The sequence below is a fragment of the Rhinichthys klamathensis genome, unplaced genomic scaffold (assembly GCF_029890125.1).
Source record: "Rhinichthys klamathensis goyatoka isolate OS25496 unplaced genomic scaffold, OSU_Roscu_1.1 h1tg000286l_1, whole genome shotgun sequence".
Lineage (NCBI taxonomy): Eukaryota > Metazoa > Chordata > Actinopteri > Cypriniformes > Leuciscidae > Rhinichthys > Rhinichthys klamathensis.
The window spans coordinates 371,942-386,842 of NW_026606805.1; the positions used below are offsets into that span (position 1 = coordinate 371,942).

Consider the following 14,901-nt stretch of genomic DNA (forward strand, 5'->3'; position numbering starts at 1 on the left):
AGGCTCCGCCACCATCCAACACAACAACTTTTGAGAGCAGGGGCTTGTAACAATTTCAAAGAAAAAAATCTTAAGAGCATTACTTGTAATCAAAGGGGGCACCAGGATGTCATGTTTGGGGGGGCATTTGGCTTGTTTGGGGGGGCAACATAAACAATTGAAAAAATTGGCGCAAAATTAAGCTATACTACACACAATCTGTTTTAGTGCAGATCTTTTTCTAAGCCAGGAACCCAGAGATAGGCACAGGGCCCCTATTAGACTATAGGGCTATCACATAAAAGTTAATCAAACCAGGTCAACATTAATAATATGATGATGATGATATTATTATTATTGACAGATTCATATATATCAGATCACGGTGATTGCCTGTGTTTGCTTGTGAGAAGAAGTGCTACACGAGTAGGCTACCGAGAAGGATGAGAGTTTTTTAAATGAATCTGAAGTCACGTTTGTAGACAAGAGGTAAATTAATTTGTTTCTTCTTCTAAACTGTCCCAGACGTAGGTGCTACTTTTAGGGCTTAAATGTTTCGTGAAGTACTCTTAGTAAAACACATTAGGAGTCTAAAGTTATGAGTCACACGCCCATTATTTTTAGGAGTTTCGCCAGTTAGGAGCTACTTGTAGCCTCTTATAAGATTCTTTGTGAATGCGGCCCCAGGTAAACAATTTTGATATGCTCATTTGAACAGTATGAGAACAGTATTTGAATGTTATTCTCTGGTGGCTTTGGATAAAAGTGTCTGCTAAATGAATAAATGTAAAAATGTAGGCCTAGATAAAAGGAAACATATTAGGCTATATGCAGGGGGTCAGGAGACCTAGAGAGTTGAAATAAAAGCTATTTTTTGTGAAACTATAAGAATTGAAATTATGATATGATTAGCAGAGGCAACATAACTTTTTTTTTGTATATTTATATATATATATATTTTTTTTTAGTGGTACTTATTCATGGTTTTAATCAGGTCCCTGATACATCCAGTGTATCCTATCTACAGGACCAGTCTGCGGCTAGTCTTGGCAAATTCAGAAACAAATCGATTCATGTCCAGACCTTTTGTGATTATCTTTTCGTGTGCCAAAATGACCAAATCTCTCTTCCTTGAATGCAGCATTGATCTTCGGAGAGGGGTGAGAATGCGGCTCAAGGTAGAAAAAGAACTTTCACATGCAGCTGAGGACACACCTATGATGAGTGCTGTGACATACAGCTTATGCAAAATGGGGAAGGCCTCTTTGTACTGCTGAATGCACTTGCATACTTCAGAGAGGTTAGCATCAGTGGACAGTTTATTGAGCAACTGCTTTTGCCACACCAATTTCATTTTGCAAGGTCATACTATTTTGCTCTGTGCCTGCAAGCACTTGAAGTGGCTTCAGGAGAGAAGGGTCAAGGAAAGACGCTGATTTTGGTAGGAGAAATGATGTTGCCCTCATTAAATCAACATTTCTTTGAGAGAATCTCGTCTCCATCTCCACAATAGCCCTATCAAGGATGTTGAACATAGCCCTTTTAAAAGTCTGATTAGGAGCAGTTTGGTCATCAGAGTCACCACCATGCCCTATTGTAGACAAGATAACACTACTGACAAGTTGTGAATTAACTATCCGTCTTCTTTTAGGTGGGTTGGTAGGCCTACTTCCACACTGAGAGAAATGCTCCTCCCAGAATGAGTCGCATCGCATCTCCTTCAGTGTGCCCAGGGAAGCTGTCACCACTTCCCTGCAGTGCACAAATCCACTGTTTGGGACTGCAGAATTGAATTGGCTGGCTTCAGCGCACCAAGCACATGCAGAAGAAATTTGCCAGTGTCAAAGAAGTTCTGTCTGTTAAGCTGGGTCAAAAGACCACATGCCTCTGTGTTAATGTCAAATGGAGCACTGTCATCCTCTGCTATCTCAGACAGAAGCCTCCTGATGACATCCTCATTGTGAACAATAGACTTGGTGACATCATAATGACTGGTCCAGCGAATTTCTAATAGTCTTTTCAGTGTGGGTGTACTGTATCTATTTGCAACATAATGTCTGTGACAAAATGTGTTTAGTGAACTGGACCAGTCAAAGAACTTCTTTGCCACAGGTTCTGCATGCATTGCATGTACCACTGCCAAATGGAGTTGGTGGTTGTAGCAGTGCACATTTGGGATATCTTTACCCACTTTGTTTTGCAGCAAAGCCTGCACACCGCCCCTCACTCCTGACATGACAGAAGCACCATCATAACACTGAGACACTAAATTGTCACCATTGTAACCCAGGTCAGACAGATTAGACAGAATTTGGTCACACACATACTCAGCATCAAGCTGATTCAATTCAATGAGGCCGATTAGGTGTTCCTCTGGGATTGAGTTGCGGACAAATCTAATGATGACTGACAAATTCTCAATGTTACACCGATCCCTGGTACCATCACTTTTAATACAAAGGCCAGGAGAGTCGGCCTCCTCATATTTGGTCTGGATGTCTTTTAGTACCATTTTGGCAAGAGTTTGAATTATCTCGTTCTGAATCAAATTGGACGTGTATTTCGCGTTTTCGGGAATGCTTTTTGCAATCTCTGCGAGTTTAGGGTCTTTTTGGAGGGTGTAATCAAATAGCCGAATTAAAAGACCTTCCTCATCCCCACTAGCCTCGTGAGACCATCCTGATCTCGCGAGCTTTCAAGGTTTCACTCGCAGATCAGTCTGGATACTTTCCGTTAAAGAAAATTTGGGAGCAGTTCACCAAACGAAAGTCCAATCAGCGTTGGCTTTGAGGCGGGTTGAGGTGTGACGCAACGAGAAGCGCGACAGTTCAGTCTAAAGAACATGTCGGCTTCAGCGGATGAAACTAGCATCAGCGTGGCTATCGAGCAAGTTTTATCGGAATTACAGAGTATTTCTTCACTGAAAGAAGAGCAAAACACTGCTCTGGAGGCTTTTCTCAGAGGAAAAGATACGCTCTGTTAGTACGTCATATGCTTCGTTGATCTGATTGGTTGATTTGGCCCGTCTATCACCAACATAGGCCAATCAGCTAACCAGTATTTTCGCCCCTTACCAAAACTACTTCAACGGAAGGTTTCCAGATGGATTTGCATATCCATCTGGCGGAGTCAGGTTACATCCCCACCCCCGTGATGGTGCCCACGTAGAGCAAGTTCATTAACCGCCAGAAACTGAATAACTTCCCCAAGACTTTTTACATAATATCTGTTTTTTTCTATGTGAGTTTGACCAAGCTGGTGAACAATGGTATTATTGGTCTCTGTCCGGCACTGGTATTCCTGCCACGCAGACATGGCTCTGACATGCGCAGTGCCGGAGGCATGTTTCTGAAAACCACTGTTTTTTATCAGCGCTTTTTTCCAATTGGTGTAGCCTACTTTTGTGAATGCGTCATCTCTTTCTGAATTGGAGACACTAAATTTACGGCAGGAAAAGCAAAAGCTGGCATCACGTAAGAGAGAATATTCGAGCCATGGTCGAGACTGATACCAGCCCGCATTGAAACACCTGAGAGCATGTCCAAATGGGCGCTTAGGATAGCTGCTTGGGCTGGGATGGGGTATACAAATCTAAGTCAGGGGGAACAGACACGCTAGAGCTGGAGGAGGATTGTCTGTTTTGGGGAGGGCAGAATGTTGCTGGCTCCGACACAGATGCAGAGCTGGAGGATGGTGCATGTGGATTTTGTGGAGGACATGCGTTTGGAGGATTTACCGTTGTGGATGCAACAAGGCTCTGCTCGGTGTCGGAAGCAGAGGTACTGGGCTTGTCAGAGGCAGCATGTTCACTGTTGCTAGCAGGTGAGCTGAGCTCAACAGAGACAGCTTGTATGGAGGGCGAAGGACAAGGTGCCTGTTTTTTAATGAGCCACTTATGCATTTTTTTATGTTTAATAAAAACTGGTCTAATTATTAAATCCAAAAGCCTACTTCATTGACTTCAGTCAGTCAGTGCCAACTTCAGTGACTAGAGACTAGCAACTTAAGTGAGTGACTAGCAGCTAGCTAAGCAGCCTGAGCTACCCAACAAATTAATAGCCTGCTAAAATGACAAAAAAAGTGCACACAAAACTTAACTGTTCAACCACAAGAATTTCAGGAAAAGCTTATAAGTACACACTAGCATTAAATGAGAAAAGAACAAAGATGTGATCAGTGAGACTTTTAACACGAGCTGCCAACAGATTCAAAATCTATATCGTCTGTGTGCAGAGTGACTGTGACTGCGCTCTCTGGTTGTTAAAGTGATCCGGCAGCAGACTGACACACCCCCAATAACGGCCAATAGAAAAGCAATAGGTTAAAAAAAAATTTAATGAACGTTCTGGTTAGGACTGTTCGTTTTTTATTTAAGGGGCTACTGGAGGAGTTTTGAGATCTATAGTCAAAATAGACTTAGATAAATGTATTTAATTGCATACTTATATTTTTCACAGTCATCTTTTTACTTTAAGACCGGGGTAAAGCAAGGAAGACTACAATTTACCTCAACAAGGCGACATAATGAACGATACTAGTCTCATTCGTGGAGGTGGAAAAACAAGTTCTTTGTGAAATGCAGGATTTATTGTATTAAAATTTAAATGCAAAAGAAAAGGTATGAGTCTGCTGTTTTTGTCAATTTTAAGTTTTAATTTAAAATGTTTGCGAATCAGATTTTAATATAAATACATGGTTAAATATTTTACCACTTGCTTGAGCAACTAAATATATTCTATATATAGCATACGCACTGCACACGGCTTTCTCTCATTCATCATTTGGCCATTTCAGTAGATTTACTCACTAACATTGTTGTGGAAACACATTAAGCGCATGGAAACTAAAATATGATATAGTATAATATGATATCGTGCTACAGCGCACATTCTATCAGCTGCAGTCCCAATACTCGACGTACATTCACATCACATGTTAATGCAGCGGTAGAGTTAAACTCACAGGACACTGCACTTATTCGCAATCACAAAAGTTCATTATTTGCTCGTGCTTTAAAGCTTTGACAGGTAAACATTTAATTGGCGTTCTGTTCTCACATTATTATGCACTTTTTCTGAGTGCGTATACGTCCGAAGCACGCGCACACTGTCAAACAGCGCCAAACTGGATTTTTGATGGGTCAGACCCTTCCGCTAGCGATGGGAAAATATGCACAAAACAATCCACTTTTATCTTAATTTATCATCAGATGGACAGATAATTTCTCAGGGGAGGCAGGGCTTATCCTAGGGGAGGCACTGCCTCCCCCAGCCTCCCCCTAGACACGCCCCTGCTTGTAATGTTTCATATTTGTTACACAGATGTCAAGCTCTTCCATCAATGAGCTAGAAGCGTTTCCTTCATGGACGATTGTCATTTATTAGAGGTGAAAGGGGATTCTTTCAGAGGTCAAGGTCTTATCAAGACAAGCATGCAAACATGAGGTGGAGGAAAGTCCTGAAGGATGACAGGCTATGATTTCATCTTCCTGAATGTCTGACAGTTCCTACAGAGAGAGAAGGATGACTTTTCCTCTGGAAGGGCACTTCATCCTGATGGGATCCCAGCACCAACACGACATCAGTGTCAGGGGAAGTTGGTACTCACATTTGGCCAATATCTCAATGCCCCATTTCACTGGCTTGTGTCACATGATGTGGGCTACATATAGTAAGCATATTTTATTTAAAGTTTTATTTAAAGCTGCAGTCCGCAGTTTTTCCTCTTTGTCGCCATCTCTGTTCGAAATCTGCAATTGCAGTTATTCATGGAATTATCAACTTAATGTGAGTTGTACTTCGACACGACACAGCGCAGATGAACACAATGTTTGAGGAGAGTGTGAGGCTGTCAGTCACCGCGCCGGTGTGGATATTGTCATTCAGAATCACAGATTATTGTTTTTGGAAGTATGACCAACATAATTATTTTCACCAGAAAATGTCATCTGAACAAGCAACATCCACTTTTGTTCTGGTTCTGACATTGCAGTAAATTGCGCTGATTAAATCTAAAAATTGCAAAACGTGATATGATAATTTCACGTGCAAATTATACTTTGTTCTCAAATTGTTGATGTTAACAACGTCAGCATTGCGTGACTACATGTATTGTCCTTCCGATATGTATCCTTGTTTTCGCATTGGTCCGGTTGCAGTTTCTTTTTTTCTGTAAGTTAGCCACTCTGAAGTCCGAACAAAGTCTTTTGCATTTTACAACGGGTGAGTCTCCAGTTTTCACTAGTGATTGTCGTTTGAACTTTGAACCTTTCTGGATCCGCCATCAAATTGATAAGTTTAATTAGTTTCCTGATAAGTTTCCTGAAAATCATCTCCAAGTGTGTTAGTGAGTTCATCAGGAGGGCTTGTCAGCCAAGAATGTGACGGATCAAGGTTTGGCTGTCCTCTGACATACAGTGCAGAATGAGGTCACTCCAGAAAACTCAAACCCAGACTCATCTCTCACCTCGAGGAGTCGCCTCGAATTGCCGTCGAGCCTCATGTCGAAGAAACCTCACGAAAGCATCCGAGAGAATTCAGCACTGCATATTAGTAGCGGATCCGATTCGGAGCAAACTGGGTATTTCTTTACCAAATATCACCAAGACCCTCCAGGATTTCATCAGTTGTCAGAAAAGACTCATCAACCTTTAGTCGACTAAAATGTGCGTGCACTGTGATGCCAGATCCACAGACTCGGTCTCGGCAAAACTCCCTGAATCTGCACAGGCGTCTCACACAGCGGAGCGATCCTGTCCAGAGCCACACTGTACAAAAGAAAACACACAGTTAATCTTACTTCTCTTGGACGCTCCGCAACCAAACAACTCAGGGACACAAAAAGTACAATAGAAGAGTTTTTGTCTGATGAAAATAATGTCTACCTCTAAAGGATTGGACAATACAGTGTATGCAAGTTATGAACATTTCACCACAGTTGTGGACGCACACAAATAAACTATTGTGAATTAGGGATGCAACGATACCGTTTTTTCAAAACCGATCCGATCCGATACCAAAATTCTGAGTATCGGCCGATACCGATACCAATCCGATATCAGTGGTGTTTTTTTTTACCTTCAAAACTAAAGAATGTATACAATTCACTTGGTCATTAAGATTTATTTATATTAGGTAAAGAAATGTATACCAAATCTGACTGCACATTACTTGATGAAAAAGGGGACAAATTGTATGGCTGAAAACTTTATTAAGAAAACTGAATGATGCAGTAGCAAAATTAACAGTAATTTCAACCCTTACTAGTTGTATCACAAACAAACTTAACAATATTTACTGCAATTATCAAATAAAATTATTTTCTGAATAAAATCCATAAAGTAATATTCTAAATCTAGCGAATCTTAAATCTGAACGGTAGCAAGCTGCAACACAGTGCTTATTATAAAGTATACCTTACTAGAAAACAAACACTAACATAACAACCAAGACAAGTATAGACTTCACCAGTAACATAAGCCTGCTTCAGGATTCACTTGATCATCATTGGCAGGTTTTTTTTTAGGAATATTAGCATTTCTGCTCTCTCTGCTTTTAGTCGGTTCCTTCTTTCATCTAGAATGTTGGAGGCAGTGCTAAACAGTCTTTCACTCTCAACGCTGGTACAGGGGGCAGAAAGAAAGGCTGATGCAGTAGCAGCAAGGGCAGGGAAACGAAGCTTGTTCACTGCCCAGTAATGGAATGGGTTTTCAGACCGAGGGATAATTTGCTCTGTCATATACGTTTGTATTTGAAGAAGAGCACTCGTGGTAATTATTCCTCCAGGTTCTTCTTGCTTCTTGAGAACTTCATCAAACATCATCATGAAGGTGCTCTTGCTTGACCCGCTTGCTTCTGCATGAGAAACCTTCTCTGTTGGATCTGCTGCAGCAGCTAAGGCAGTAGTTGTCCTCCTCTTCAATGCATCTTCCATCTTCTCGACCTCTTGTATCAGGGCATTTTTTGCATGCCTGGCAGCGTCTGCATTTGAAAAGCATCTGAGACAAAACATGCAGAATAAATAGTCTATTTTTATACAAACGTTACATGGTCATTATACAGCTATATAAAAGTTGTCATTTATTTTAATCCTTTTTTATTTATTTATTTTTTAATTTTTGGAATTGTTTCTTAAACTAATTAAATGAATTAATTTATTTTGTTTTGCGATGAAAGTACAACTGTCAGTGAAATTATTTACAGATGCATTCTGATAAAATTCCAAGCTGCAGTGTAATTACTTTTCTTTTTATTGGTTGCTGAAAAGTTACTTGCAAAATAATTACTTACTTTTTTCTGAGTAAATAAAGCCTTATTTGATGTCTCAAAACCACAGACAATTTTCATATATTGGTCAGACATAACAAATTTAAATTACAAACATGATGCAACTAAAATAAATAATTTCATATAAAGGCCAAATTTGATCATATATAATACAATTATAAGTGGTCGTTATCTGTCATCCAATGACTTTAAAAAAATCTTCAGGATGAAAAAACAAATTATATATAATGTGATTAATGCATAATGCTTCGGACGGCTTCACATTAAAACGAACGTAAATCTGCAGAATATGGAAAGCATTCCTAGCCGTTATTTTAGCATAAAAGTTTAATGACAGAGTTAATGACTAAAACTTTTTAATCAATTAAACGAAACTGATAGAAACTTGAAAATATGTTTTTTTAATAATAGCAATAATAGCCTAATAATATGAATCTTATTTAAAATAAATGAAGAATGTTGCCATCGTCAAAACTGTATAATGGAAAATATATTTTATCGTGCAAGTGACATTTTATGTGTGTGCATAGACTTTTAGCTTACCTGTCTTTGTACCGTGGGTCAAGTAAAGTGGCAACGGAGTAAAGTCGTTCATTCTCGATGTTGCCAAATCGTGTGTTGACTGCTTGTAGTAGTGTACTTTTCATTGTTTTAATCCCTGTGTCTGTGTCTCTCTCCTGAGACAGCAAACGTTTCAGAACTGAAATTGTTGGAATGACATCCGCTGTGGTTGAACTGGATGAGCTTATGGTTCGCGTCAGTTCTTCAAATGGTGACAGTACGATCATTGTTTTTTCCAGTAATGCCCAGTGGTTTACAGTCAGCACTGCAGGCAGCTCGTGGTCGGCAGCAAAGGCGCATAAGGGTCGCTTCTGTTCAAGGATGCTCTGAATCATATAATAAGTACTGTTCCATCTAGTTTTAACGTCTTGCTGAAGACGTTTCAGGGGCATTTGAAATTCACGCTGAATGTCCCCCAATCGCGAGTATGCTAATGGGGAATGTTTGAAGTGCCCCACAATTTTTCTGGCACTTGCAATTGCGTCAATCAAGCTTCGTTGGGACAAAAGTCCCTCGTTAACAGCAAGCTGTAATGAGTGCGCGACACAGCCCAAACTAGGGACTCCCAAATCATCCATCGCTTTCTTCATATTGCTGGCATTGTCCCTCAAAATCACATGCACTTTGGATATAGGGATTTTCCACCCATCAAGCATTTCTTTGATAGAATCTGAAATCACCCTGCTGGTGTGTGACCCTCTCATTTCCTTTACGTGTAGCACAGCGCTCTGCAAATCATAACTATCATTCAACCAATGTGCCGTTAAACTAAGAAGGGACATCGGGCACACGTCGGAGCTCCAAATATCTGTAGTGAAGCTGAAGGCCTGCACATCTTTTAATTGGTCTGCAACGTGCGAGGAAACTCTGGAATACAGCTCAGGCAAAGCGGTCTCAGAAATGTATGTTCTAGATGGCAAACTATATCGTGGTTCCAGATGTTCCATGAGGCGACGGAAACCCGTGTTTTCGACAACAGAGAGGGGCTGATCATCTAGAACAATGAATTCAAGTACCTTTTCTGTTATTTTTACAGCTTTAGGATTCTGATGTGGAAGTTTTTCTTGCCTCTGAAACGCATCTGTCAAGGTCAGCTGCTTTGACTCATTCTTTTTCCGTTTGATTTGCGCGAACTCCTCGTGTTCTTTTGCGTGATGCTTCTGAAGATGCTTGATTAAATTTGTCGTATTGTAATTCGAAACACTACTTCCACCTCTTGAAACGTTGGCTTTGCAAATATTACAATTTGCAGTGCTACTCGTTGATGTATCAAGGGTAAAATAATTCCAAATCAGGGACATGTTTAACGCGCTGAGGTACTTTGAATGTAAAAGGTTCCGCCTCAACTTGCCTGTCACACTCACGTGTGATTGCGCAAGCAGCACAACGTATTTGAAATGTATTTAATTTAAGGCAATGTTTAAAAATCAATAATTTAGTTCTTATAAGAATTATTATACAGTATGCCATCGTTTATTTTGCCATTCATTCATCAATCACTGGTAACACGGTATCGAATTTGGATCGGTCTTGCATCACCGATATCCGATCCATTCAAAAAGCTTGGATCGGCGCCCGATACCGATCCGAGTATCGGATCGATGCATCTCTATTGTGAATTTCAACTAGGAACACTGTTGTGTAATTCTTCTTTCAAAACTTTACACTGAATATTGCTTATATTGTTATGTTTTAATATTTTATATTTCATGCAACTAATATTTTATATAAATTCACAATTGATTATATTATTTGTCATGTTGTTTAAACAACTATGTTGTGGAAAAGGCAACTTCTATAAGCTTTTTCTACAACACTATCTTTTGTCCCTGGTACAGATCAATACATTACCTTAAATAATGAACAACATCAATATTATATATAGTACACATGATGCCATCAATAACAATGACAAAATGCAGCAACACATGTTCACACCACTTATGTTTTATACTGTGTGTTACTTGATCGCCCCCCTTTTGATTCTACTTATAGTGATTAGAGTCCCTCAGCAGCTCCAAACAAAAGTTTATTATTAAAGTTTAAAAGTTGCTTATTGAGCCTGAACTTAAATTCAATGTCTAATATTGTATACATTTGCTTTATACAATTTAAACATGATTAAAGAACAAAAACTACAATAGAATCACTCATCAACTCCATGTTTTGAACCTAAACTTATTTAATTCTGTGTCCGGCATTTCATAATCTTTACAAATGCAATTTAAACATGATTAAATAACAAAAAACTGCAGTCCAGGAGTGTAGATAACATCACACTAGTCCAATAGATGACAATTACGCTCAATCCCTCAATTCATATTTCAGTTCTATTATTGTACCAGTATATCAGGGGAGAGCGCGAACGCAGTCCCCCACTACCAGAAATTATGCAGTCGAGATTCCCACATTTGGGGAATTCGCAGGGGTCAGCACAACCGGAGTGCAATGGCTGAGCCTCGCCCTGGGTGAACCACCTTCATGATCATGGTGTCTCCCCTGCCAGGTAAGTATGAGTTGTACACGTTCCCTCTCGAGGAGTTACTGAAGGCAACATCATTCTCAACCACGGTGAGACGCCACTTCACTACACATGGTTCATCATCAAGATCTATTAGAAACCCTCAATCTATGATCTAAACTCTGGATCTTGTTAAATCATGTTTTACCAGTTGTACTGTCTAGGCTGACTGTTGACAATTAGACCTTCCGACTGGCCGAGAGTCTACATTCCCTGAACACTCGACTGTGGATCTCTCTACCAATCATAGAGAAGATTTGACTCGACTCCACCAATCAGGCAAGAGACGTGTTTTGCATGTGAAATGGTGCAGTTACAGCATCTGCAAGCAGGGGCAAATGGGACTAATCAAATTGTGAACCACTGCTTTTGCACACAAAAGTGTATCATTGAATAAAACCTACAGTTTCACATGAAAATATAAGATAGTCGGCTGCATCACTACACAATACATACTATATACTAGTAAAGGTAGAATAATGATTATGCTTGCTTAATATTTACAAAATACTATGACAATTCTCAACAACTTTAAAACACCCATAAACAACTACATAAAATACTTCTACTAACCTCTACTGTCACACAAGACTAAGCTGATATCTTTCATTGACCACTTTAGGGGGTGCACCGTTCCCGGAAGTACTGCAATACCGGGTCGATGCGTGGAGTGGACGGAGCAAGCCCCTATTCCATCTCCCTGATCCAAAAATCAATTTAATATATGGTGCCCGGGTAGGGCACGTATCAGATATTAAACTGATAAGAACAGATACTACACTTGATCTTAGCCAAAAGGCCGAGAAGCGATACCCACAATTGGTCAGCAGTAGCAACTGCACTCTTTGAAACAGCAAATCTGATGATGGTGAGCTTTTATTATATTATTTTCAGAGTTCTTGAATAAATGTAATAGTTAACATTACTCGGAAAAGCCTTAAAAGGACATAAACCCCCCTTACTTTAGTACCGGTCGTTCAAACCTCAGATTTGAAAAAGGCTTAAGAAAAGTGTGTAGAAAGCCGTGATGGGGGGGGGGGGTATGAGGAAGGGGGGGGGGGGGGGGGGGTATGAGGGGGTATGAGGGGGAGGGGGTCTTATGGGAGTATGAGGGGGGAGGGGAGGTAAGACTACAACAAAAAAACTCAATAGACCTACGTCACACTCACTACAGAACAGTAAAATGTGAGAGAACATCCTACGCTGTTGACGTAGAGTAAACTGTGCAGCGCTTCCGGGTTCAACGTCAGAACGCCAGCTCATTATTGGCCGACGCCGTTCAAGTGAGCATCACGACACATGAGTGCGGAGCTGGCCAATCACAACATGAGGGTAAGTAACTAATGACAGAAATTTCCTTTTTGGGTGAACTAACCCTATAAAGTCCACCTGTGGTGAAGATAAAGCTTTTAATGTTTTCAATATGAATTTGCACATGGTTTGTCTTAAAGTCATAAGTCAACACCATTGCTGAGTATTTTCTCATTAAAACTACAGTGAACCAAAGACAGTCTCAAAAACGCTGTTTGAAATCGCTGGTGTTTCTGATGTCACACACTACAGCACTTCGACTCGGGGCTGTAATATCTTCACTCGTGAAAAGTCCTCTCCCTCTCACTCTCGAGTGAAGATATTACAGCGCCGAGTCGAAGTGCTCCCAATAAGTGCTATTCCCCCATACATTATAGTTATCCATTTTACCCGCTTATAAAAAGCGCCACATTTTATTTGGTGTCCCCATACTTGGTCGTGTAACTACTCGTGTAACTATATTTAAATAGAGAAAACGTGGATGTGTTTGGTCGCTTCTAACTTCATTTCTGTTTGGCCCATATACAATGAATGGGGCTAAGCTAACTGCTCTCAAAGTTCTCCGCCCGACAGCGATTGAGTGCACGCACTGAGACGAGAGAGGTATGTATCAACTCGTCTTCGATAAGAGAATAACATAGTTTAATATGAAAAAACGGTGGAGTATCCCTTTAACTGAATAATCCACTGTGTTATCACCTCCATATTAGAGAAACTACTGGACCAACTAATGATTTAAAAAGAAAGATGAATTTTGAGAGCATTGCAGCTTTATAAATGATAAATACATGATGTAACTACTTAGAATCTGATCACATTACAATTCTATTATTGTACCAGTAAATCAGGGGAGAGCGCGAACGCAGTCCCCCACTACCAGAAATTATACAATCGAGATTCCCACATTTGGGGAATTCGCAGGGGTCAGCACAACCGGAGTGCAATGGCTGAGCCTCGCTCTGAGTGAACCACCTTCATGATCATGGTGTCTCCCCTGCCAGGTAAGTATGAGTTGTACACGTTCCCTCTCGAGGAGTTACTGAAGGCAACATCATCCTCAACCACGGTGAGACGCCACTTCACTACACTTGGTTCATCAGCACAATCTACTCTAAACCCTCAATCTATGATCTAAAAACGACATGACCGATGATTTAACAAGATCCAGAGTTTCCAGTCATTTTCTCCAGTCATTGTTAAAAAACAGAACTTGCTAACTAGCGTTAGTGAAGTGGCCGAGGGAATCGTTCTGCCTCCACCCAAGCTCCGCCCACAAAAAAGTCACAATGTTTACTAACTGAAAAGGGGTCTGTACGCCGACTGTTGACTAAAGACCTTCCGACTGGCCGAGAGTCTACATTCCCTGAACACTCGACTGCAGAGATGTCCACAAGTCTTTCATTTGGAGTCCGGGTCAAGTCTGGAGTCTTTTATCACGAGTCCGAGTCTCGAGTCATTTCATGCCTTACAAAAAAAAGAAGAAAAAAAAAGGATCATACTCAAAAATCCTATTATTTGTATAATATAGACAAAATATATGATCTTTCTATTATCCGTTTTGTTTGTAATAAAGGTCCTAAAATTTAAGGGATAATGTAAATCCAGCTTGTTACTTTATAATCCATTACAATGTATAAAACAATCGTCCTGACAACAAGAGAAATAACGTTAGTTATAGGCCTATTTCACAAAATGGCGACCGAGACCGGTAGGGTAGCGATATAGACTGTGAACAGCTTGTTTTCTCTCTCAGTCATTAATCCATCTGACAAAAGTAAGATTAGCAGATGTTGTCCGTTTTATTGATAGTTTTCAGGGAGCTGTGAAAAGATCGAAAATTGGACAAAGGTTACAAATTCTTGATGTTTACTTACATAAAAAAAAAACATTCCATTCATTTAAATGGCATGACACTTGATGACTAAGCTCACACTTAGCTAAACAAAATAAATAAATCCATTGAAATGATGTCTGATTGTAGGCTATGAGTGAAATTTAGTGGCTTTTGTTCAAATTTCATGTTATTAAGTGTTAGTTTTTCCAGGAGATTGCAGCCATCTTCCACTAGAATAGATTATGGCTCATTTTTCATGTTACCACCATGAATGAAACTAAGAATTGTACATCATTACAGTGAATTTGACATAACGTTGCTAGTAGGTCTAATAATGAAATTAAGGCAAATAATTAAAAAATAGTTAGACTAAAAACATGAATGAAGTAGTGTTGTCACGATACTAGAAT

At 40.0% G+C, this 14,901-nt stretch overlaps 3 non-coding genes across 3 annotated transcripts; all 3 read right to left on the minus strand.

Moving 5' to 3' along the window:
• Positions 1 to 11,175: 11,175 nt before the first annotated feature.
• LOC130103397 (U1 spliceosomal RNA) lies at positions 11,176 to 11,339 on the minus strand. The gene has a single exon (XR_008809347.1). It is a non-coding gene; the product is annotated as a U1 spliceosomal RNA (small nuclear RNA).
• Positions 11,340 to 11,966: 627 nt separating this feature from the next.
• Positions 11,967 to 12,157, minus strand: LOC130103400 (U2 spliceosomal RNA). The gene has a single exon (XR_008809350.1). It is a non-coding gene; the product is annotated as a U2 spliceosomal RNA (small nuclear RNA).
• A 1,345-nt stretch (positions 12,158 to 13,502) lies between these two features.
• On the minus strand, positions 13,503 to 13,666 carry LOC130103399 (U1 spliceosomal RNA). The gene has a single exon (XR_008809349.1). It is a non-coding gene; the product is annotated as a U1 spliceosomal RNA (small nuclear RNA).
• Positions 13,667 to 14,901: the final 1,235 nt, after the last annotated feature.